Source organism: Pyrus communis, chromosome 15 (genome assembly GCF_041283825.1).
Source record: "Pyrus communis isolate YQ-2024b chromosome 15, ASM4128382v1, whole genome shotgun sequence".
Classification (NCBI taxonomy): domain Eukaryota; kingdom Viridiplantae; phylum Streptophyta; class Magnoliopsida; order Rosales; family Rosaceae; genus Pyrus; species Pyrus communis.
Window position 1 is genome coordinate 14,555,954 of NC_142579.1, and position 25,363 is coordinate 14,581,316.

At 37.4% G+C, this 25,363-nt stretch overlaps 1 long non-coding RNA gene and 1 pseudogene across 2 annotated transcripts in view; one reads left to right on the forward strand and one right to left on the reverse strand.

Moving 5' to 3' along the window:
- LOC148690555 (uncharacterized) overlaps window positions 1–7,207 on the forward strand; it is a 47,138-nt gene extending 39,931 nt beyond the window's left edge. Inside the window, exon 2 of the long non-coding RNA XR_015956238.1 lies at window positions 7,099–7,207. This is a non-coding gene — a long non-coding RNA (uncharacterized LOC148690555). The remainder of the gene's footprint in view (window positions 1–7,098) is intronic.
- Window positions 7,208–23,931: 16,724 nt separating this feature from the next.
- LOC137745353 (extradiol ring-cleavage dioxygenase pseudogene) lies at window positions 23,932–24,979 on the reverse strand (annotated as a pseudogene). The gene has a single exon (XR_015956226.1). The product of XR_015956226.1 is annotated as an extradiol ring-cleavage dioxygenase pseudogene (transcript).
- Between the last annotated feature and the right edge of the window lie 384 nt (window positions 24,980–25,363).

A 25,363-nucleotide genomic window follows, 5' to 3' on the forward strand; every position in this document is an offset into this window, starting at 1 on the left:
AAAACACTCTTGTGACAATTGTAGTATATGTATAAGTAGGGATCATTCTAAACCGGGGATTAGGAGGGATTACTAAATCACCTGGAAACTGACTCAAAAACTTAAAACAAAGGTTAAAACACTAAACTAGACTCAAAGAATGCAAAACTAAACACTTAAAACACTAAAACAAATCAAAAGACTCAAAACAGCACCAAAACACTCAAAACTGCCTTAAAAACACTATCTGGGCAGTTTTGAGCACTTTGACTACTTTGGACGAATTTGGGAAATAAATTGATTCAAAACACTTAGAAACACAAACTAAGACACTTTCTAACTAAATTGGACACTAAAGTAAAGGGGGATTGAGTTTTTGACGAAATTAAATAAAATGCACAGATTGTAATTAAGGGCAGACTGTAAAGATGAATGTGATGAAAATATGGATGGAATGCTAGCTAGAAGGTTCTTCTCCACACATGTCACACTTGCATACAAGATGATTTTCAGTTGGTCTTTCGATGAATTATGAAACTCAACACCCCGGGTTAATTAGGTCCGCTTAAATTAACCGTCAAGTTCTCCTTAAGTTAATGAATTGGATGGGTTAGCGCATACACAATTCAAAACATTCTCCAAAAGTCCTTTACGTGAAAAGCACAATAAAGATACAATCAAAGATCATTAAGCATCATGAAAACTATAAGTGTTGACGAGGCATTCGTTACTATGATGAGCATGAAACTAGTGCCAAGAATTCATTTAACGCGATTGTTTATAAGCAACCTCCACTACTTGTGAATATAAGTTCATACTATTAGGTGAAACTCACTTATATTCTAGCGTCATATTCATGCATGAAAATCAAGCGTGCACTCTCAATAAACATACATAAATAAGTTATCAATCAAACAGTTAAACAAATTGAATCCACAACTCATGAAATTCCAACCAAATGTAATCAATTCATATTGCAAGCATAAACATGGTTTCGAATCACCCTCTAGCTAATTAGGGATTTAGCCTCTCATGTTCACAGAAAGAGAAATAAAATTGAATTTAAACATCAAGAACAAAGATTGATTACACCTAGAACGCACAACGAATCCACTTGAATTTCTGCGCGTCCAAGCTCCTCTTTCTTCTTCTCCTTGCTGCGGCAGAGATGGTCTAAGGGTGTTTTGGATGTTATTTTGGGGTGGAGATGGATTTAGGGAGGTTTGGTGGTGCGGCAAGGTTGGTGGAAGGTGTGTGGAGGTGTGGAAGGTGGCTGGAAGGGTGGAGATGGCTGCGGCAATGGTGGGAAAGATGTGGAAGATGGCTGGAATGAAGGGGGAAGGCTGCGGATTGAATGGTTTTGGGTGATGGTGGCTGCGGCAAAAGGGAAAGAATATGGGAGAGAATGAATGGGTGGCTGCGGCTTAAAGCTTAGGGTTTATGAGTGAATGGCTGAATAGAATTAATTAGAGAATAGAGACTAAGGTGCGGCTAGGGGAGTGAATTAGGTTTTATGGTGGCTGAATGATAGATTGAATGAATAAGATTCTAGGGTCAATTAAAGGGTGCGGCTGAGATGGGATTTAGAAGCTTAGGGTTTTCTGGATGGGAGTTACGGATTCAAGAAGAAAAATATGGAAAGGTGGCTGCAAGATGAAAAGAATGAATGATTGGGAGAGAAATAAGGTGCGGCTAATAGTTTTAGTTTATATATTTTCCGAAAACAAAACCCTAGCTAACTTTTATTAACTAAAATTAATTTAAAGGCTGCTAGAATTAGGAGAAAATCAGAAATTAAAAAGGCAAGGTGCGGCTATGGTTAGGTTAGGAGAGGGAAATAGGGTTTAAGTGAATAAAATGGGCCAAAAATGCCCTCCCTTGCACGGCAAGGGAAGGGGAGAAGGGAAAAGCCCACGGCAAGGTTATGTAATTGGGCTAGGACCTTGTTTTTGTGTCCTAAAGTGCATACAAGGCCTTCAAAGTGGCTAGAAAAGACGGACGTTTAAGATTAGGAAAGGTTACCAAAACGGGAAACTTAGGGTTAACTGTCCTACTTCAAGTAGAAATCCTTGTTTGAGTAGGAATCCTCGTTTTGGTAGGATTTCATTGTTGGAGTAGGAATTCATCGTTTCTTCAAGTCTTCAACTCATTCATTCCTCTTTCGCTCCAAAAGACTCCAATTTGCATCTTCTTGCACACTTTGGCCTTATAATCTGAAAATACACAAAAGTGGCCTTAAACACTAAAATAACTAAGTAAACACAACATAAATGCACGAGAACAATCTAATTAAGTTGCATGAATATGATCCTATCAAATGGTGAATGAATGAATGTTTTGTGGCTGCAACAAGGAGGTTTATTAATAGGATTTCAGGAATTAAAACCCTAGGTTATTTAGGTAATCAGAAATTAAGTCAAAAGCTTTTAGAAATAGGAAATCAAATCAGAAATTTAAGGGAAAGTGGTGAATAGGTGCGGCAAGGGAATAAAACACAGAAGGAATGTGTTTTAATGCAAGGAAATAGGAAAGAACTATCTCCCTTGCACGGCAAGGAAGAGGGAAGGTCAAGGGAAGTGCACGGCAAGGCTTGCATAGGAAATAAGTATGTGTTTAATTCCCCAAATAAATTCTAATAATCAGGAATTAAGTTAAATCCCTTTAGAATAGGTAATTGCAATCAGGAATTAGGGGAAAAGGGCTAAGTCTTGCGGCAAAGGGAGGAAAAGAAAGGGAAAGTGCAATTAAACTTGCAGATTTTGGGAGAAAAGGAATGTATAGGTGAGGCTAAGGCTTTTAAGAAAGGGATTGTGACATAATCTTGCAGATTTTGGGAGAGAAAAGGAAGGTAAGGTGCGGCACAATTTACGACATGTCTAGGGCTTCTAGAACATGTGATTTAGGCAACCAACATTATTTGGAAACTTGCACAATTGGAAATCTTTCAAGAATAGAAACTCCCCATAATGGAAACTGGTTTCCAATTCTTGATTCCTCCTTCTTCCTTCGATTCTAGGCTTACTTGGTCTTCAATTTCGTCTAACACTTTGGCTCCAAGCATAAGCTATCCATCCTTAGCCCAAAAGTGCTCCAAAAGGCTCCAAAATGCACTTCTTTGCTCTTTTAGCCCTTAGAACCTGAAAACATACGAAAATGGCTTAAAAGACTTAAAGAACTAAGAAATAACAACGTAAATGCACAAGAACAAACCAACTAAGTCGCCTAAATATGCTCCTATCAGTTAACTTGGGGTGTTGAGCATCATAGTTAGTGAAAAGCAATTGGAAAGTCGATTCATATACAAATATGTCATGTGTGGAGAATGGACCTCTAACTAATCCATCCATCATCTTGTTTTCAAAATTCGTTTTACAATCTGCCTAGTTTTATAACTTGTTTTGTTATTTCAATTTTCGTCAAATCAAAACCCCCCTTTAGTTTCTTGTTCTATAGTGTTTAGAATCTGTTTAGTTTGTGTTTTAAAGTGTTTTGAGTCAAACCATAACTTTAAATTCGTCCAAAATTGTGTTGAAGGTCAGAAACTGCCTAGTAGTGTTTTTAGGCAGTTTTGAGTCTTTTGAACCTGTTTTGAGTCCTTTGAATCTTAGTGAACGTTTTTAACTTTGTTTTTATGTTTTTAAGTCAGTTTAGAGGTTTTAGCAAGCCCTCCTAATCCCCGGTCTTGAACGATCCCTACTTGCATCCTTACTATAATTTGACAACAAGAGGGTTAATTTGTGTGCTTAACTATTTTCGCATCAACTACTAAAACAACTATGAATTAACAATATAAATGCACGAAAACAAGCTAAGTAAGTCGCCTAAATATGCTCCTATCAGGGAGGAGCGTTGGTGGATAAAACCCCTATGGCAGCCAAGAACCTCATTGCGAACCGGGCTCTCAATGCACAACAATACGAAGGAATTTGGCAAAGGGACACCCCACGGCAACAAGTACATGAGGTAAGTTCTCAATCCGACATTCAAACTCAATTAGCTAATCTTACTTCTCTTGTGTCTCAGATGGCCGAAGGAATGAAGATCCAAGGTTCAATTGTATGTGGCGTATGTTCTATTCAAGGTCATCCTTCGGAAAAGTGCCCTCAATTGATTGAGAATGGGGGATGGGAGAGTGCAAACGCCATTGGATTTCCAAGCCAAAATCAGCCAAGGAATGATCCATATTCCAATACATACAATCCGGGATGGAGAGACCATCCAAACTTCAAGTGGAGGGAGCCTCAACAACCTCACCAACAAGGAGGCTTTAGGCAGCAACCCCCGGGGTTTTACGCCAAAACCCACGGCCAAGACCAAAACCAACCCCAATCCGCCCAAAACCATCAAGGTACAACTTTAGATAATGCTACAATTCTTAAGTTACTTACTAGTTTGTCTCAGGGGCAGGAAAATCAAAACAAGGCGATGCAAAACCAAGACAAAAGGGTGGACCACTTAGAGAAACAAATAGGGCAGATTGCGGAGTTTGTGGGACTATTCCGAGACCAAGGCAAGCTTCCAAGTTCAACCATTGTCAATCCAAAGGGAGGGTTCGAATCTGCCAAAACAATTACTTTGAGGAGTGGAAAAGAAGTTGGTGATGTGATATATAATAGCACACAAATTAAACCCTATTTTTGACAATTGTAGTATAGATATAAGTAGGGATCGTTCTAGGCCGGGGATTAGGAGGGATTGCTAATCTAATGAAAACTAACTCAAAGATACAAAAATATGCTTCAAAACACTTAAACAAACTCAAAAGACTCTTAACTAAACTTATATGACTCAAAACAAACTTAAAAGACTTAAAACAACACAAAACAACCAAATAGACTCAAACTAGACTCTAAGACTCAATTTGGACGAAAATAGAATTGGTTTTGACTCAAAACACTCAAAAACACTAATTAGGACAGATTTGACACAACTAAATAAAGGGGATTGTGTTTTGGACGAAATTAATGTAAAAACAAGTAACTAAAAGACTTAAATGAGATTTGGACGAATTTAGGAAAAACTATGGATGATTAGATAGCTAGAGGGTCCTTCTCCACACATGACACACTTGCATACAAATTGATTTCCAGTTGCTTTTCGATAAACCATGAACCTCAACACCCCAGATTAACCGTGACATCACTAATTAACCCTCAGATTTTCCTTAAGTTATTGGATTGGATGACATCATACGACAACCCAAAGCATTCTTCAAGAGTCCCCTACATTAGATCATAATAGAGATACAATTAAAGATCATTACGTTTTATGTATGGGATGACCCATATTTGTGGAAGTTTTGTGCAGATCAGATTGTGCGTCGTTGTGTGCATGATTATGAGTTTAATTCGATTCTAACATTTTGTCATACTTATGCTTGTGGTGGACATTTTGGCACACAACGCACTGCCCTTAAAGTGTTAGAATGTGGTTTTTATTGGCCAACAATCTTTAAAGATGCTAGAACATTTTGTTTAACTTGTGATCGTTGCCAACGAATGGTAAGATCTGTAATTTTGGTACAAATAAAGGATAGTTATGATAGATGAAACTCCAAATTTGTAGGAAAAATGTTTAATTAAATCTCTAAAACCAACATATGTTTAGTCTATAGAGTTGAAAACTCAGGCACTTATATCAAAAAGTCCCTTATAATTAATATTGTCAACAACGATAAGCTTCTGAAATCAACACCCCTATGATCAAATACAAAATCATCAATGAATTGTTTTACTGAACTCATCGTATTGTAAGTTTTAAATGCCCTCTTTTCATACTAAATTTGTAACTTACTGATAGGAGCATATTCATGCGACTTAAATGGCTTGTTCTCGTACATTTACGTTATGTTTCTTTAGTTATTTTAGTCCTTTATGCTTCTTTTGTGTGTTTTCAGGATAATAAGACGTGTTTGACGATAGGATGCATTGTGGAGTGTTTTGGAGCACTATTGGGCTAAGGATGGATAACTTATACTTGGGGCCCAAGTGTTGGATGAAATTGAAGGCCTTGTATGCACTTGAGGACACAAAACAATGGCCCTAACCCAATTACATAACACCTTGCCATGGGCTTAACACAAACACCATTCCTTGCCATGCAAGGGGGAGCAATTTGGGTCCATTTTATGCACTTAAACCTTAGCCCAATTCCACACCATTGCAGCCAAATCCATTCTTTGCCATGCACATTCACCACCAATTCAACCACATGCACTTATTCCTCCATCATTGCACAACATTGCAGCCACATGCACCAAAAACACCCAATGCCGTGCATCCCCCCTAACATTTCCAGCTTTTCTTCATCATTGCAGCCACCATTTCCTTCATCATTTCCACCCCCACATGTCCCTTTAATCATTCAAACATGCACCCTTGATTCTTTCATTAATTAAACCATTCATCCATAATCATTCAACAACAACACCTTGCCGTGCATAACCCACCTTTGTTCCAGCTTTCTCCCTTGCAATTCCACATGTATACCCTCACTCTTTAATCATTAATTCACATGCATTCATCATCATTCAAACATATCAACCCTACATGCATTCACTCTTCATAATTCATCATCAATCTCCCTTCATTGCCGTGGCTTTCCCATCCCATTTTCAGCACACTCCACATGCAATTCCAGCTTTCCAACCTAGCCACATTCACATGCATTCACTCATAATCATTCACCAAAATTGCAGCCACATTTCCACCTATTCCTAGCTGTCATGTTCCCTCTCATTTACCTATAAATAAGCATGCATTGCAGCCACAATGGGACTCATTCAATTCACAACACAACACACAACACAAATACACATCCATTGCCGTGCATATCCTTCCAATCTGTGCAGTTTTTATCCTCCATTGCAGCCACTATCCAACCACTTCCCATCCCTCCAAAACACTTCACATAATCCCCAAAGCTCACCTTAGACCTTGTGCTACAACAACGAGGAAGAGAAGAGTGCCTAAACGTTCATACAATTCAAGTTTGAGTTGTTGGAATGTTTAGGTGTTTCTTTGATTTCAATGTTTAAATTCAATTTTCTTTGTTTTGTAATGGAAGAGAAGAGTGCCTAAACGTTCATACAATTCAAGTTTGAGTTGTTGGAATGTTTAGGTGTTTCTTTGATTTCAAAGTTATGAGGAACTAAACCCCCCTTTAGCTAGGGGGTGATTCAAAATACATGTTTATGCTTGCAATATGAATTGATTACTTTTGGTTGGAATTTCATAAGTTGTGGATTCAATTTGTTTAACCGTTTGAATGAATATGACGCTAGAATATAAGTGAGTTTCACCTAATAGTTACGAACTTATATTCACAAGTAGTGGAGGTTGCTTATAAACAATTGCGTTAAACGAATTCTTGGCATAAGTTTCATGCGTATTCCATAGTAACGAATGCCTCGTCAACACTTATAATTTTCATTGAACTTAATGATCTTTGTTGAATGTCTCTATCATGCGTATTCCATAGTTAGGGACTTTGATTAAGAATAATTTGATTGTAATGCGTATTCCATTCAATCCAACGAATCTAGGGAAATCTGAAAGTTAATTTAAGCGGACCTAATTAACTTGGAGCATTGAGTTTCATAATTTATCGAAAGACCAACCGAAAATCAATCTTGTATGCAAGTGTAACATGTGTGGAGAAGAACCCCTTAGCTATTCCATCATCCATATTTTTATCACATTCATCTTTACTATCTGTTTTAAATTATAATCTGTCCGTTTAATTTAATCTCGTCCAACCACAATCCCCCCCCCCTATTTTGTTAAGTCTTAATCATTTGATTTGTCTTATTTTATGTTTTTAAGTATTTGGAGTCTTTTGAACTTGTTTTGAGTCTTTTAGTTTGTCTTAGTGTTTTAAAAGTTAGTTTTATTTATTTGAGTCAAGTGTTTAGCATCCCTAGTTAATCCCCGGTTAGAACGATCCCTACTTACATCATTACTACAATTGTCACAAATAGGGTTTAGTTTGTGTGCGTATAAATATCGCATCACTTACCAGGAGTTTGGTACTTTAGTGAATCTTATGTTGACACATATTGATTGTTGGGTCATGAAATGATATGAATTTAGAACGTACCAGACATTTGGTACATAAAGTTTTTATTTTTGAAACGTATACTTCTGATGAAACGTTATACAATGTGTGTTTGAGACATACCTATTGTTTGGCATGTCTCTACGTTATTTCGACAAGTAATGATCATTTGGTATTAAACTAACCAACTAACTTGTACGTTAATTAATGTTATGTTGACACATATTGATCGTTTGCTTCATGAAATAATATTAATTTAAAACATACCAGACATTTGGTAATTTAAATTAATGTTTTGAAACGTACCTGATGAAACGTTATATAGTGTGCATTTGAAACTTAACAATTATTTGGTACGTCTTTTTACATTATTTCAATGAGTAATGATCATTTGGTATTAAACTACCAACTAACTGGTACATTAATTCATGTTAATTTCACACATAGTGATTGTATGGTTCATGAATAAGATTAATTTAGAACGTACTAGATGTTTGGTACATATTAGTTTTATTATTGGTACGTACCCGATTGATGAAATGTTATATAATGTGAGTTTTAAACGTGCCTTATTTGGTAGGTCTTTTCACGTTATGTTAATTCAAAAGATACAAATCACTTGGTACGTATGGTGCAGTTTTGACAAGAATTGGTACGTAAGGTGCACTTTGCTTCAAGTAAATACATAATGATTTATCACCAAAAATTGCTTTAATCTAAATTGCTTGTGAGCAAGAGAAACCTTTAATCTACTAGTGACGACATGAACAATACCAATTTTTCAAGTCCACCATCACCGAATCATCACTATGTACTTCAAATATAAACTCGCTTGACCGGCTAATGTGCTAATGTCTTCCCACCTCTAATAACTTATCCAACTGGTTCTCCATTTCAGGACATAAATAAGAGTTTCATTTCTCTACAGCAATTCTCTCCGCATTCACCACCATCAACTGAACTCATATGCTTTCTTCCAGTTGGAATTGAATGACTCGACAACATTTGACCACATCTTAAAATGAAATCAATGTTTAATCTAACAAGTACTAAAAAAAATACAAGGAATTTTAATTTTCTCTTAAAAATATAAAAATTAAGATCTAATGATGTCACGACGCAAAAATGTAACGTGATAGCATTGCAACATATTATTTTCAAACCGATCCGCATCCACCCTACGACATACGGTCTCATGCATATCCCCATTCGTATCCATGCAACATAGGTGAGCCCAAATTCAAAGATGAATTTAGGCTGAACCCAAATTGTCATGCCGCAAAGCATCAGCGAAGAGGAGAGGAAGAAGAAGATGAGGGAATCAAAAGTGCCAACGAAAGAGGCAAACGTGCTCGGACGGCACGAGGGTGCTATATTAGTCGCCAGGTTCAACAACGACGGGAATTACAGTCTGAGAGCCGGTCCCCACTGTGGCATCCACATCAAGACCTACAAGTCTCACGGCAGCGAAGTCCGCGACGTTCACGTCACCTCGTAAATCTCGAAATTTAACGTTGTCCTTTTTTCTTTCAAGTTTTTCGGTCCAACCCAGTTTTCCAATTCTGATGAAAATGTTAGATACCAGTCCCAGCCACCGGTTCAACCTTAACCTGCAGCAAGAGTTACAAGGAAGGGCGAGAGGAGGAAGATGAGGATATTTTTTGTAAATTGATATCGTTGCAACAAGAGAGAGAGAGAATATTAAATAGCACTGGCAAATAGGGATAGCAACGGTTCGATTTGAGGACGAAAATGCTATATTCATCCCCATAACCATGAAAATTAACCATATCCATAACCGCAAATTAACCATCGATTATAATCCATAACCATACCCATCGGGTAACTGATTTTCCATCAGTTAATGGTTATATCCATCTTCGTCAATACAAAAAATATATTCGCTCAATTGACGCATTATGATTTTGTAAATATTAACTTCCTCATTAAAAATTAAAGCTAAAAATTGATGATGTTGGCTAATCTTTGATGTCTCCCATAAGTGCTACTAAATTCTCATTGATTTTGATTGATATCAAAACTTTCAAACTTTCCCACAAAATGCAACTCACACAATGCAACTTTTGTATTCTCAAGATAGTGATTTGGTGAATAATGTGTGTGTGTGTGTGTGTGTGTGTGTATGTATTATTCGATTCAGATTCGAGAACGGATACGGATTGGTAACTCCTATAACCATATCCAAAATCATAACCGAATACTATTCACTGTTTTTCCCCATATTCAAAGTATACCTGAATTTCCATACCCAAATCCAATCCATTCGGGAGGTTATCCATGGATATTGGGTTTAACGGTTACAATTGTCATCCCTACTAGCCAACCTCTCCAATACAAGACTGCCACATGGCATACACAACCTAGACTCATTAACAAAAATCCTAAAAGAGACAAATTACATATTAACTCCAAAACCTTACATTTTGATGCTAAAACATTACAATTCGACCCAAAATCCTATTACTTTTTATTGAGGCGATCACATTACATAACAATGCTTCCCTCTTGAAAAATAACCTTGTCCACAAGGTTCAAACTAGAAAGCCAGGAAACCGAGTCTTGAAGTCATCAAAATCCTCCTATGAAGCTTTAGTTGCTTCCTGCCCAAGCCACTGCACCAACTGTTGTACACCAGCTGCATTCCCCTTTCTTATGCATCCTTCTAGCCAAGATTGCTTGAGGAGAATTCTGCACCTAACCATCATCTGTTGCAATTGGTAGAGTCACACTTGGAGCCACTTTCTCTCCTAATTGCTTCTTGAGACAACTGACATGGACCACAAGATGTATCTTCATTTTTTCTAGTAATTTCAGTTTATAAGCTACAACACCAATCTTTTCCAAAATTTCATAATGGCCATAGAACATAGGTTGCAATTTGTGATAACTGTGTCTAGCAAGTGTTTGCAACTAATAGGGAACCAGTTTCAGATATACCTAATCACCCACAGTGAAATGCCTCTCAGTTCTTTTTTCATCAGCTTGAATCTTCATTCTGTTTTGTGCAATCTTCAAATTATGCTTGAGAACAGCTAGCATGCTATCTCTTTCCAACAGACTTGGTTCCACAAAATTCATCCTAGCAGTTCCTATTTCATATAGAGATATAGGTGGAGGGGAATGACCACATACCAATTCAAAAAGTGTAAATCTTGCAGAAGTATGATGTAATGTATAAAGCACCACTCAGTCCAAGGCAACCAATTCAAACATTTGTGAAAACAAGTTCATTTGAGCAACATGTATGGCATGCAATTAACAATTAAAGGCAGAATCATGCTTGTATGCACCCAAAAACAAAACTTAACCCATGAAATTCAAAGCCTAGTAGTTGGGTGAACCAAGACTCAACTCAAGAACAAAGTTAGTTGAGAAATATTATACATTTGTTGATTCCTCTTTGCATAAGCAAAGGCTAATCACCCTAGAGATAGGGCCTTCATTCCTTACTTCTTAGCTCCATGGATTTCTTGGAGGAGGATAGTTGAAAGGATTCTCCAAGTTCCCAAAATAGAGAACCTCTAATTTTTCCACACCAAGGAGAGCTTTGATGAGGAGATGAGTGACCTAGGAAGATTTAGATGCTAGTAAAACCTTCCTAGGGTGGCCGGCTTCTTAGAGAGAAAAGGGAGCTTGTGTTCTCATATTTTCTCCAAAAGAAACCCTAAATGAATTTTGGCTATAAAGTTCTTTATATAGTCACTTCACTTAAGTGACAAAAGAACAAAAAGCCTTTCTTTCAACATATGGCCAGCCTTCTATGGTCATTGGGTTGTTTGGGCCCTCTTGAATCTTTATTCATTAAGTTGTCATACAACTTAAATCAATGGGCTCGACATTCGAAGCCCATTGGGCCTTGAGGCCCAAAACTAACCTGAGGTCTATCACGAACATATTCATTTGATTAATCATCATATTAATTAATCCTTGCCATAAATAATTAAACCATTTAATTATCCTTACTCATCTCCGTTATTTCTTCAATCTCTACCTTACACGGTGTACGATCCATTAGGTTCCTTTTAGTAAGGCAGTGGGTGATTATAACTCTTCATATCGATTGTGAATTGAAACTTGCTTTCAATTCTCCCTTTAGTGATTATACACGTTTAGGGCTTCTACAAACCATGAGTGACACCTAGCAGTATGTCATGGTTACCCAAGCTAATCAAAAAAGGTGGAGAACCTATTTAGTTTAGGATTACAATGCAATACGGTCTTTCTCTAATACAATACTCTTGACCACATTGTTTGGTTTGATAGTTTATTCATGTCTACTATCCAATGTGATTCTTTTACTTATACAATTACCTTGAATGTGATTTGGAACGACTTCCTAAATCTCATTCATACTCTGGCCATAGATTCTTAATCATATCATAGAGTATTCTCCCTCAAACGGTTTGAAGGTTAGAGATCCCCTGTTGCGCATTCACTTGCCTCCATGGCTAAGTGGCTTAATCCCAACTATGCCGTGGACACCCTCTGATGGAGTGACTTTGACATAGTCAAAGATCAAAGACCTAACCACAAGACAACTATGATGCCTCAGGTCAAAGGACTACTTTGCATTATCCCAACCATGAGTTCTCATGTGACATGAGTATGAGAACTCCTCATTAATCGTGTTTAGTGGACTCATTCTCTATTGAGCACCTACATGTTGTCTTGGTGTCAGTCACACCAATGAGTCAAGACCAGTCACTCTCCCTAAGAGAAGACATAGCACGTACTGATCTTAACGGACTGTCAATGCCCAATTGGCAATCCTATGATCAGGAATGTTTAGGATATGTATACGAAAGAGAATGGTCTCATGTATCTAACTTCTTTAGATCACATTCTCCCAGTTGCATATTCCTTGGACTTATTGTTTAAGCATATGACATTTATATGAGACAGCTTAAAACAATAATATTTGCCTTTTATATGAAAGTAGATTACTTTAACATGTGAAATGTCCATAAAGTATCATCATATGATTGGTTTTAGGGCACATTTCCAACAAGTTGTTAGGTTGTTCTTCAATTAAACACCTTGAGTAAGTTTCTAAGTATCTATTCACCAACTCAGTTTGTCCATCACTCTGAGGATGATAACATGCACAATTTTGAACCTTGTAGCCTGAAAAATTCTCTCCAAAATGCACTAATGAATACAGGATATCTGTCACTCACAATGGAACTTGGCATACCATGCAATTTAAATATAGACTCAATGAAAGCGTGAGCCAGAGTCACTGCAGTATATGGATGAGAAAGAGCTATAAAGTGTGCATATTTAGAGAGTCCGTCTACCACAACCATGATCACAATTTTACACTTACAATTTGGCAACCCAACTATGAAGTCCATGCTAATATTAGACCAAGTCTTCTGTGGGATTGGTAATTTTTGTAATAACCCAGGAGGTGTTATATTCTCCCTTTTGTTTTGCTAGCATATGCCACATTCTACCACAGAGTTCCTAATGTCTTTCTTCATTCCCTGCCAATAATTTTTTTTATTCTGTGATATGTTTTAACCACCCCTTGGTAACCTACACAGGAGTAGAGTGGTATTCTTCAATGATCTTATGCCTTAAAGGTGAGGTAGGGCTTAGCAATATCCTCTTCTTATAGCACAGAAACCCATTGTCTACTATATACTTAAAAACTGCAAGATTATCATCCACTTCTTTAGAATTGTCAAAAACTGCTTAAATTAATTCCACAATCCATTCATCATTTTCAGAACTTCTCCTTATGTCATCCATCCACCCAAAATAAGGGTAAGATATTACAATAAGGTCCATGTCAAGGTTAATAGAAGTCTCAACATAATTAGAGTTTGCATTTGGTACCTTAGAAAGTGCTTCAACCACTGTGTTCTCAACTCGACTCTTGTACTGGATCTCACAGTCAAATCCCAAGAGTTTTGAAACCCATTTTTGCTAGAAAGAGTGTTAGTCCTTTGACTCAAAAAGTACTTTAGACTGTTGTAATCAATCTTGATTATGAAATGTCTTCCTTGCAAGTAGTTCTGGCATTTATTCACATCGTGAACTATTGCAATTAATTCCTTTTCATAGTTGGAAAGAGCCTGATTCATTGGTCACAATGCCTGACTAGTGAAGGCAATTGGCTTTTTGTTTTTCAGTAATACTACTCCAATTTCATTGTTTGAAGCATCACACTCTAGCTCAAAAGGTTAAGGTAAATCTGGTAGTGCCCGTACCTAAGGTGAAGACATAATCCTCATTAGTTTTTCAAAGGCCTCCAATACTTCAACTCCCCAACAGAACCCATCTTTCTTGGTAAGATTGTACAAGGGTTGGCATATTTTCCAATAACCATGAACAAATTTCCTGTAATAGCCAGTAAGACCCAAGAAACCTCTCAACTCTTTCACATTTCTTGGTACAAGCCAATCAGTAATTGCTTGCAATTTACTTGATCAGCAGCCACTCTAGCCTTAGATACAATGTGACCTAAGTATTCCACTTTGCTTTGACCAAATGAGCGTTTCGATTTCTTCAAATACAACTGATTCTGCGGTAAGATCTAGAAAACCTGTTGTGAATGAAATAAGTGTTATTCCCAAGACTTGTAGTATATTAATGTGTCATCAAAGATACCAGCACAAACTTCCTAAGAAATGGTCTAAAGAGGTCATACATAAAATTTTGAAAAGTGGCAGGGGTAGTAAGACTAAAAGGCATTACTAGGAACTCATAATGTCCTTCATGAGTCCTGATAGGAGCATATTTATGCGACTTTGTTATCTTAAAAGGCATTTACTTAGTTAATTTCCATTTATTATAGTGATTTCAGTTATTTTCGTATTATTGTAGGTCTAATTGGTAAAGATGACAATAAATGGTCAAATTGAGCAATTTGGAGCAGTTTTGGACTTGGAATGGATAACATGCATGGAGAACAAGTGGGCTAGACGTTTTTGTTGATTAGAAGGTGTTTAACATGTGTAAGACATGTTCCTAGATTTCGAGCAATCAAAATTGAAGTTTGGAAGACAAGGAAAAATATTATCTTTATCCAATCTTATCCTATCTTATCCAGTTTATCTTATCTTTATCCAACCTTATCCAAACTAATCTTACCTTATCTTATCCTATCCTAATCCTACTTTACCTTATCTCCAGCTGCAAGGGCGATTCCTTGTCATATTAAACCACCTCTTATCTGATTTCTAGGAGTCCTAAAACAATGCTAAGAACTAATCCTTTTCCTCCACAAACAATGCCGTGTATCTGCCCTATAAATGCACACACTTGCCGCATAATTCAGAGAAAGTTTTAGAGAGAAAAATATAAAGAAATAAACAGAAGTGTGTTGCAGCTTTGGAAGAGGGGAGGAGCCAATTCTGCCACCTAGGGATTGTGTCAAATCTGCCATTGCTGGAGTGTCTCAGAGTTCTTTCTTTCCTTACTTGATTTCAATGTTTAATTTAGATTGTTTTTGTTTAGTTATGACAAACATGTGTAACTAAATTTCTTTTTAGTTAGAGGTGAATTCGAAGCCATGAACATATGTGTGGTATGAATTGATTCCATCCAATTATTGTTTCATAAAACATGAATGTGATTTACTTATCTGTTTTATAGATAACTTATTCTTGTATGTTTATTAAGGAGGCCTACTTAGTTTGCATGCAGGGATTTGATGCTAGAATATAAGGGAATTTCACCTAATCGTTATGAACTTATATTTGCAAGTAGTAAAAGTCACTAGTCATGATTGAGTTAAATAAATTCTTGGCAAGAGTATCATGCTTTTTATAGTTACGAATGCTTTGTCAATGCTTATGATTTTCACATAACTTAATGATCTTTGATATGTATCTCTATCATTATGTTCATACTGGGAACTTGATAAGAATAATTTGATTGCGTCGCTGAGTCCAATTCAATGAAATTAGGAAAATCTGAGAGTTAATTAGTGTTGTTCACAAATAAATTGGGGCATTGTCATTCATGGTTTATAAGAATAATAACTGAAAATTGATTTGTATGCATATGGTTCATGTGTGGAGAAGAATCCTCTAGCTAGCCTTTCACCCAATTTTCGTACCAAACTTAATTTGTTTCGTTTTAAGTCAGAATTCATCCAAAAACTTCCCCCCTCATTGTTTTGTTGTTAGTTTAACTTAGTTTTCAGTTTTATAAGTTTAGTTTGTGTTGATTAGCATCTCTTCTAGTCCCCAGAATAGAACGATCCCTACTTGCTCATACTACGATTGCATAATTTATAGGGTTTAATTTGTGTGTTAGTTTCTACCACATCAAGTCCTAAATGCAGTTTTGGCAATGCTTTCTTTATTCATCAATATATCGTGATAACCAGACCTCAGATCAAGCTTTGAGAAGTAAATGGCCCTATGCAATTCATCCAGCAAGTCTTCAATCTGTGGAATAGGATACTTATCCTTGATGGTAAGAGCATTAAGCTCTCTATAGTCAATACACATCCTCCATGTTCCCTCCTTTTTCACTGAAAGCACTGGGAATGAAAAGGGATTGTGACTTTGTCTTATAAACCCAATTTCTAAAATTTCTTGAACTGCTTTCTCAATTTCTGTTTTCTGTAAGAGACCATAGTGGTATGGTCTGATATTTGGTGGCATACCAATGGAATGTGATGATCATGAGCTCTAGAAGGTGGTGGTTTAGAGGGCAACACAAAGATTTCTTCAAAATTTCCCAGTAAGCATTGTAATTCCTGCAGTTGAGACTAAGTGAGATCACTAGCTTCAATCTTCTCTCCTTCCATGGAATACAAAAACAATCCCAAGTTGGAATTGTAAATGTCTTTATCGAAGTGCGGCAGAGAAATTTCTTGAATTAAGGGTACTGTGGTGGGACTATGACGTAACTTAAACTGTTGATTGTCCTTTACAAACTCCATAGTCAGCAATTGAAAGTCCCAAAGAACAGGACTAATTGAGGAAAGCCACTGAAGCCCAAACAATATCACAACCACCCAAAGGCAGAGTGTAAAGATCTACTGCACAATTATAGCCTCCTATAGTGAGAGAAGGTGATTTACAACACCCTGAGCTCTTAACCTTTCCTCCATCAGCTATCATCACCTCAAATGCTTGGTAGGATGAACTTGCTGCCCCCACTCCTTCAATAACTTGGAATCTATGAAGTTGTGTGTACTTCCAGAATCCTAGATAATTTTCACAGATTGACCATTAATTACACCATCCCCTTTCATTGTTTGAATGGTTTGTCTAGCATTGGTACCATAAAATGCACATTCACTAGCTAAGGTTGTAACTCAACAGATTCGCCATCAGGTAATTCATCATTAACCACATCTAGCATCAAAAGTTGTTTTAGCCGACACTTATGTCCTCTAAACCATTTATCAGTGCAAAACCAGCACTCACCCCTCTCCCTCTTCCTTTGAATCTCCTCTGGAGATAGTTTCTTAATATCCAAGTTACCCACCCAAGGCATAGTGTGTGCAGTAGGGGTAGTGATTACAGGTTGGGGCTTAATCAATGGGGCTGGTTTAGGAGGATAAACTTTTGAGTCAGAGTGCTTGTTGTCCAATTGAACAGTAAGAGCAATTGCTTCATGAACATTTGCAGGCTTCAACAGTTTTAACATCAAATTTCAATTCTCGTTTGTCTCCGCTGGTTTCGATCAGTCGTTGTGTGCTTGGGACTGCAGGTCTCACAGCATTGAACCGGTTCAGATAATTGACACATTTACAGATAGCGTAATGTCTGTTTGTTTGACAAAGACCAAAATTATTGGTGCGTGTTGATGGAACTGTTCGAACAGTTGACATGCGTACTGGGAGGTAACATTGTTATATTGCCCTGAAAATTCAGAGATTAAACCCATATGTTTTTATTTCAGCTATATTACTTGGTTACTTTGTGAACAAAATTCTGTGAAAATCTTTTTCAGGAGCTTACCGCAGTGATGATTAATGTTGTATTCTATAGAGAACTATCCGATGACTGGAGGCGACCTGTAAACTGCATCTCAATGTCAAATGATGGTAACTGCATACTCACCGGCTGTTTATATTCAATTTTACATCTGATTGATATGTACACATTTGATTTTACTTACTGTAGATTTGTAATTTTGCTTAATTTGCTCGCAGGCACCTTTCACTAATTCTTTCTTATGATCTGGTGAATTACTTCAAGAATACAAAGGACACACTTGTAATATGCAGCTGTGTAGCGCGACTGCTTTTGCGATTTTTATTACTATACCATCCCCTTCATGTGTGTTCTCAGCTCTTTTGATCATCATTTCTCCGTATCCTGTGGTGACCTTGCAATATTTGACACAGGGTACTACGTAAGTTCTACTCTCATTGTTCACAAGTTCTTATCATTTTCATTGGTTATTTTTCTGTACCAAATTGGACTGCTGCCTTACCAATACCGATGCCCATGTAACTGGTGGGTTGGAGGATGGTTCCATTTTCTTCTGGGGTCTGGTAGATGCATCGGTGGCAACAAGTTTCAGAGCACATTCGTCAGTGGTAAAGCTTATTTTTCTTTTCCAATCACTGTGTTTTTACTTTTAAAATAATGTAGATGTTGAATGCTCGTAGTGTCTCTTCCTGTTTTATGTGTATAAAATTTGTACCTGTGACTAATCCATCCTAATTGAACAAGATTGTCAACAGATATAAGAATAAGAAGTTGTCTTTCATCATATTGTTTCAGTTTTGATACGTCTTCATCATAAGAATAAGGTTTATTTCTTTGTGTTTCCTTGTTAATTGCTCTTCTTTTTTAACTTTCCCTATATTTTTTGCTCTTCAATTGTGTTAGCTTTTGGTAAAGCTTTTTCTTTCTGTATGTTGCGAACTGGTACATACTTAAATGTCGTCCTTTTTGTTCCGATTTATTGTCATAGAGTAGACAACATCGTGGAGGTTGGTCCTCCCTCTTACGAAATGCTTCCCTCAAATAGAATTAATCAGACTGTCCTTTTAGAGCTTGGGGAGCTTCTTCAGTTCATCACTGCTACATATCTGTGGGAAGTTGGAAACCTCATAAAAAATTATTGCTATCTCCCCTGAGCAAATTCCAAAAATAACTTCTTAAGGGCTGTTGCTTGCAGGGTACCTTAATAATGTATTTGTTTTTTACGTGAAATGGTAAAGAAAACACAAACTCAAAAGACCAAATTGTGAAATAGTCAAAGTTTACCTCACAGGACTATTCTGTGATCCCAAAGCAAACTTCGTCGAGGATTGTGTTGCAACATTCATCATGTGAAAATTTTCAAGTTTTGTTTTCCATGTAATGACTGGTTTGGAATACTATGTTAACCAAAAGTTGGTTGAATTTTCTTTTACAGGTCACAAGTGTCAATTATCACCCAAAGGACAACTGCATGATAAGTTCATCGATTGATGGAACCATTAGGGTGTGGAAGATTTGAGTAACATAAGCAATTAAGCAACTGCTCAATGCGTTGCAGTTTTGTACCGACTTTCTTGCCTGCACAGAGATTTTCCAGTGACTATTCTACTGTACAAAGGACAAGTATGTTCAAGAACCTTCGGCTGGTATAGAAATTTGCTATATACCTTGATTCGTCAAATATTTAGGATTTTCCATCAATTTGCACAATGTTTTTGCATTGACATGGAGTACATAAACCGTCAAAATCACACCCAAGTCAAGCCCCATATGAATACTAATCGAAATCCCAGTGAAAGAGTGAGAATCTGCAGAGACAAGATAATGGCTCGCACACAGGGAAGAGAATTCTCTTGTCTGATGCTTGTCACCGACCTCACGTTCATGGTAAAGTGATTGAGGAACGACATGAGAGGGCCTGAGAGAGCTCAAAGTTGAAGCCTCAAGTGGTTTAGGAGAATATCAAGAGGATGAATTTTTTAGGAAATACGTGCTTTACTTTTGCCCCAATTTGAAGTAATGTGTCACACGAATGGTCATCTATAGCTAAACCCAGTCAATTTGTCCATGAAAAAGGCACCATACTTGCATTTTTACGGATATATCCAACACAGGAAAATATGTATTGGATTGCATTTTCTGTGTATTTTCGTGTCTTGTTTTGGTTGTATTTAGGCATGGATGATGAAGAACTGAATCCACGGAACACAAGCCTAGAGGAAACAACCCTGAAATGACATATGTTGGTTTTTTCAGCCCATGATGAGTTGTCCTAAATATATTAGGAATTATAGAAAGCATTAAATTGTTTACCCAATTAAAGTTGTTTTCCCAACCAATTAAATTATAGCCAGCAAAGGTGGTGGTGCGAACACTTGAGTCAAAGCTCTATACACTCTCCCATAAATCTACGGCAAATCGCAAAGAACACACAGTAGTTGATCAAATATGAGGATGGATGGAAAGATGACTGAACCAACTGATGAAATGATGGAGTCGATGGACTGAGGGAGATGGGGGAAACAAGTGATTCGGATTTGGGGTTCAATATGGCGAAATCAACGGCAAGAAGAGACATGATGGCGTGATATGAAAATCTGGACAGAAACGGGACAGGTAAAATTGCAAACAATGGGAAGATAAAGAAAAGAAAGAAAATAGAGAAGAAAAATCTGGGACTGCCACCAACCTTGGTCATAGCTAGGACCAAGTGGATTGGTGAAAGTTGAAAGCATTCACACAACAGTGAGAAATACTCTCACAAGATGAGAGAAAGACTCTCACAGAAGAGAGAACAGTAGGTTTCTTACTTTGTTTCTTGTATAGCAAGCGAACAGACGAGTTGTTCATTCATTTGAGAAGATTGGGGGATTTTATAGGTGTGTTCACTGCCATTGATTTGTTTTGTGCTAAAAAATGCTGTTGGTCATGACTCATTTCATATAGGCCGCTTTGGTTCATTTGGGATAAATAAGCACATGGTGTATTTAATTTGCGATACTATAACTAAATGTTGGTAAGCAGCAGTATTAAATAAACATATGAAATGATTATCATGTATATTATTCATGTAGAAGGATGTTGCATAACCTTTTGCTTTAAAAAAAAAAAAAAAAAAAAAAAAGAGATAACTGGTGGCAAATCACTGTTATCTACCTCTTTCGGGCTTGGAGAGGCTATGGAGAATTTTACTCTACCTGTTGCCACAGTCAAGCACAACATAACCTTTTGCTTTAGATCAAAAGGACTTGTTATCCAACTCTATCTCTAAGGTGCATTCGTTATGATAGCAAATTGTCTACTTTAGGACCTCATTTAGTGCCTAACGTTGGATTAGATTGTATAGGTCACGAAATTCGAGGTATATTGAATGTAGAAGTCAATTAATTTCGCTTTTAAGTGGATTATAAGGTAGGAAGAAATAAGTTTTCTTGATGAGCGATTCATCTTCAATCTTCAAATGGCTCAGTGTTTCTTCATTTCTTCTTTCAACATAGCTTGGATATATTGTGTTATATACCCAATCAATGCAATTTAAGACCACCCGTTGTGGTCTTCGTTTTTTTCAATTCCAATATTTTGTTTTCGTCCGTTCTGTTGTTCATTCCTCATTTTCTCATATACTTTTTTATATCACAACCACAAAAATGAACACGAAAAAACTAAAAACAAATCAGTTGCCTGCCAACTGATGAATTGTCAATTGGTCATAACTGGATTACGGAGGGCAGACAAGATAATGGTCCATGAAATTAACCATGAGGCTGTACGGCCTTTTAAACTTGAAGCTTCATATCATAATTTGAGCTACACCGTTTGATTACTTTTGGTGAGATTTTAATGCTTTAAATTATATTTTCAATGTAGGATAATCGATTTCCTCTTGAGCGAAAAGTAATCAAACGGACGAATTTTGAAGTGATTCCAATTGGAGGATGTTCGTGAGTTTTTTAAGATGATTGTATTAAGGTTTCAGATTTTTCTACCAAACCGTTTAACTGTGGCAATGAAATAAATGCCCAGCGCGCAGCCTTCCCAGATTGACGTTTCTGAACACTTTGGGTATTTTGGAAGTCAAGATGGCATATTTTAAGGAAGATTCCTTCTGAGGATTTGTAGGGGACGTCTTCAGCTTTCAAAAAAGACCTTTTGGGACCAAATCGAAGTTGATTTGGTTAGTCAAAAGTCTGATTTTCTAAGAAGTCCGAATTTCAGTTTAAATAAGAAACCTTTTATTTTCTGTTTTATTATTTTATTATATTTCCTAGTTTTAATCTAAGACCTTTTAGGGTGTGTTTGTTTCACCTTCTTAAGTGGGATTGGACTGGCTAGGATTATTGTCTCATGTTTGGTATGCTTGGGGACTAACTTAAATGAGACTAGCCCGGACTCGTGTGGACTACGGGCCTCGTTAAGTCGTCCAAATTAGTCCGACGTTGAACCATGGGATTGCTAAGAACTCATTCCTCACAACGTTGTCTCATTCACCGTTCCTCATCTCTCTATCTCTCCCTCTCCCTCTCTCTCTCTGCTCTCGCGTCTTGTCTTTGCTCTCGGTCTCTCACTAATGCTTGTGTCCTTTCCCTCTCTCCTCACCCTGAACCCAGATCACGTCATCTCCCTCTCTTTCCTCGTCCTACTAGATGCCAAGCCGACTGCATGACCCAACCTATATGCCAAGTTGATCTGCACGACCCAACCCAGATCACGTCCTCTCCCTCTTATTCCTCGTCCTGCTCAAATCAGAGTGTCGTTGGGTATACAAGGAACGCAATTGCAATTTCGATTTTGATTGAAATTGAGTTTCTGATTGTTTGTGTTTTGGGAGCTTTATCGATTCAGATGGAGGAGAAAGATGTGGTTGCAAGTAGTGGAATTTGGACGGAAAGCTTTATCAATTGAAATGAAGGAAAAGCTGTGATTGGAATCTATGGAGTTTGGACAGGAAAAAAAGGAGAGGGATGAGAGGTTTTAAGCAGGAAAAAGAAATAGTAAAAGAAAAAAAATAATTATTTTTATTATTTTTATTATCCTACTTCTAAACCGATATTGCATCAAACGCTTCACTAAGTTAGTCCTGTTTAGTCTAGTCCAAGCTAATCCAGCTTAGTCCCTGAAGCTAGTCCAGTCCGAGATAGTCCGATGCAACATAGGGTTTTATTTTGTAGTAGTATAAATAATGCTTGTTCTTAATAATATTTTATTTTATGATTGTTCATAGCTAGTTTTTTTGGCTAGGGCGAAACCTTGATCCTTAGCAAGAATATGTAGTTTCTTTTCAATTTACTTATGATATTATGCATGCATGTTTTGAATTATTAATCACCGTTTTAAACTATCTAAGTGTCTTAGTGATTCGTGACCATTAGGATATTTAGAAAAGTAATTTGATGCAATTTTGGTCAGAAAGTTCCCTGAAATTGACGTTGGCTTCTTGTGGTTTATAATTGTAATTTCACTTAGGATGAACATCAAGTCTTAAGGGTTGCATGGTTTTTCAAAGAATTTTCATAAAACTTAATGAGTCTTTCATGTTCATATTTGATCCAAACGTCCGGACAGGTTGCATGTCAGATATACGTTCTATGTTGGAGATTCTAGGTAGAATGTATATATATTAGGAAAACCTAACATTCAAAGTATGTATGTAGAAAATCATAAGTAATGGGTAAAATTGGGTAGGATTGTTAAGGTGACGGCAAAACTTTAGTGTTTCTTTAAATTGGTTTCTGGTTGATTGTTTTTAATTTAAATTCGTTTTTAATATTTTAAGTCACAAAATCAACCTTTTCCAAAATCTTGTTTCAAGTAATTAATTGAGAATTAGTTTAAATACAAATTATTCATTCAATTCCTATGAAAAATGACCTTGCTTGAGGTGCTATAATACAACAATCTTGTACTCTTGCAAGTATTTTTAAAATGTTTTATCCCTACAGTGATAAAAATCCTATCAAGAACCATGGAGAAATTAAACAGGAAAACAATCTCTCATTAATCCTTAATACAATATTCACTACTACACATTCAATGAATTCGTGATGAAATTCATAATATAACAGCAATTTATTTGACATATATAGTTAATCAGCGGCAACTGGTAGTTCAAGATCAACCTCAAGCTCAAGTTCAAGGTGATGTAAACTGGTAGGCTGCGTACGAAACAGCACCGAGGTCCCAGCTGTCGTGGATTTGCTTAGCCTTTACGTCCGCACCAGCAGCCCCCATCACGATATGCAACGGGTAAAGGTGGTCCGGCCAAGGGTGCGCCGTTTTCGCATGCGGCGCCTTCTTCTCCCACTGGTTCACATCCTCGTACCTTCCTTCCAGAAGAGCCCTCTTGAGCCACGTGTCAAACTCGCGAGCCCAAGGGAAGACCTCATTGTTCTTGGTCTTCCTCATCGCCCCCAAGTTGTGGGTGGCGCTGCCTGACGCCACTATAAGAACACCCTCGTCCCTCAGTGGGGCCAGCGCCTTCCCCAAGTTGTAGTGATAAGTGGCGTCCCTCCCCGACTGGACCGACAGCTGGCAAACTGGGATGTCTGCCTCCGGGTACATCAACATGAGCGGGACCCAGGAGCCGTGGTCCAGCCCCCGCTTGGTGTCCACGTCGACGCGTCCAAAGCCCGTCGAGGTCAGCAGCTGCTTGACGCGGTTGGCGAGGTGGGGGGAGCCGGGGGCGGGGTACTTGATCTGGTACATGGATCTGGGGAAGCCGTAGAAGTCGTAGATGGTGCTGTAGCGGCCGGAAATGGAGCTGACGGAGGGGACAGCGGTGTCCCAGTGGCCGGAGATGATGAGGATGGAGGTGGGTTTCTGAGAATACACCGTTTCTTTCCACGACTGGAGGAATTTTCTGGCCGGAAGCGACTCGTCGATGCTCAGCGTCGGCGATCCGTGGGATAGGTAGAAGGTGTCTTTCACTGCCATAACAATGGTTTTTCCTTTTCCTTTGAGAATTGAATTACCAGACATACAACGGGGAATTTGAGAATTTGATTTGGATTGAGAATTAGGTATAGAAGGGATATATATATATATATATATATATATATATATATATATTATTATACTGAAAAGTCGTAATCTGGGTTCGGTCAAGCATGCGTATGTGCTTCTGTCATTTTTTTCTAAAAATGATAAAAAAATAGAAGAACGAGTTTGGAACGAACAAGGAAAAAACGCGTTGATATTGTCAACATTATGCATATTCAACATAAAGCAATTGTAGGAAAATATTTAGACATTCCTAACATTATTTTCTGGAAAGATCCCATTAACGCTAAAGAACTTTTGCTCAAAATTCAAAATAAATTATCTGGCTCGAAAGAACTCTCTTTTTAAAGTTGGGAGATATATCCTCATTAAATTATCTGGCTCGAAAGAACTCTCTTTTTAAATTA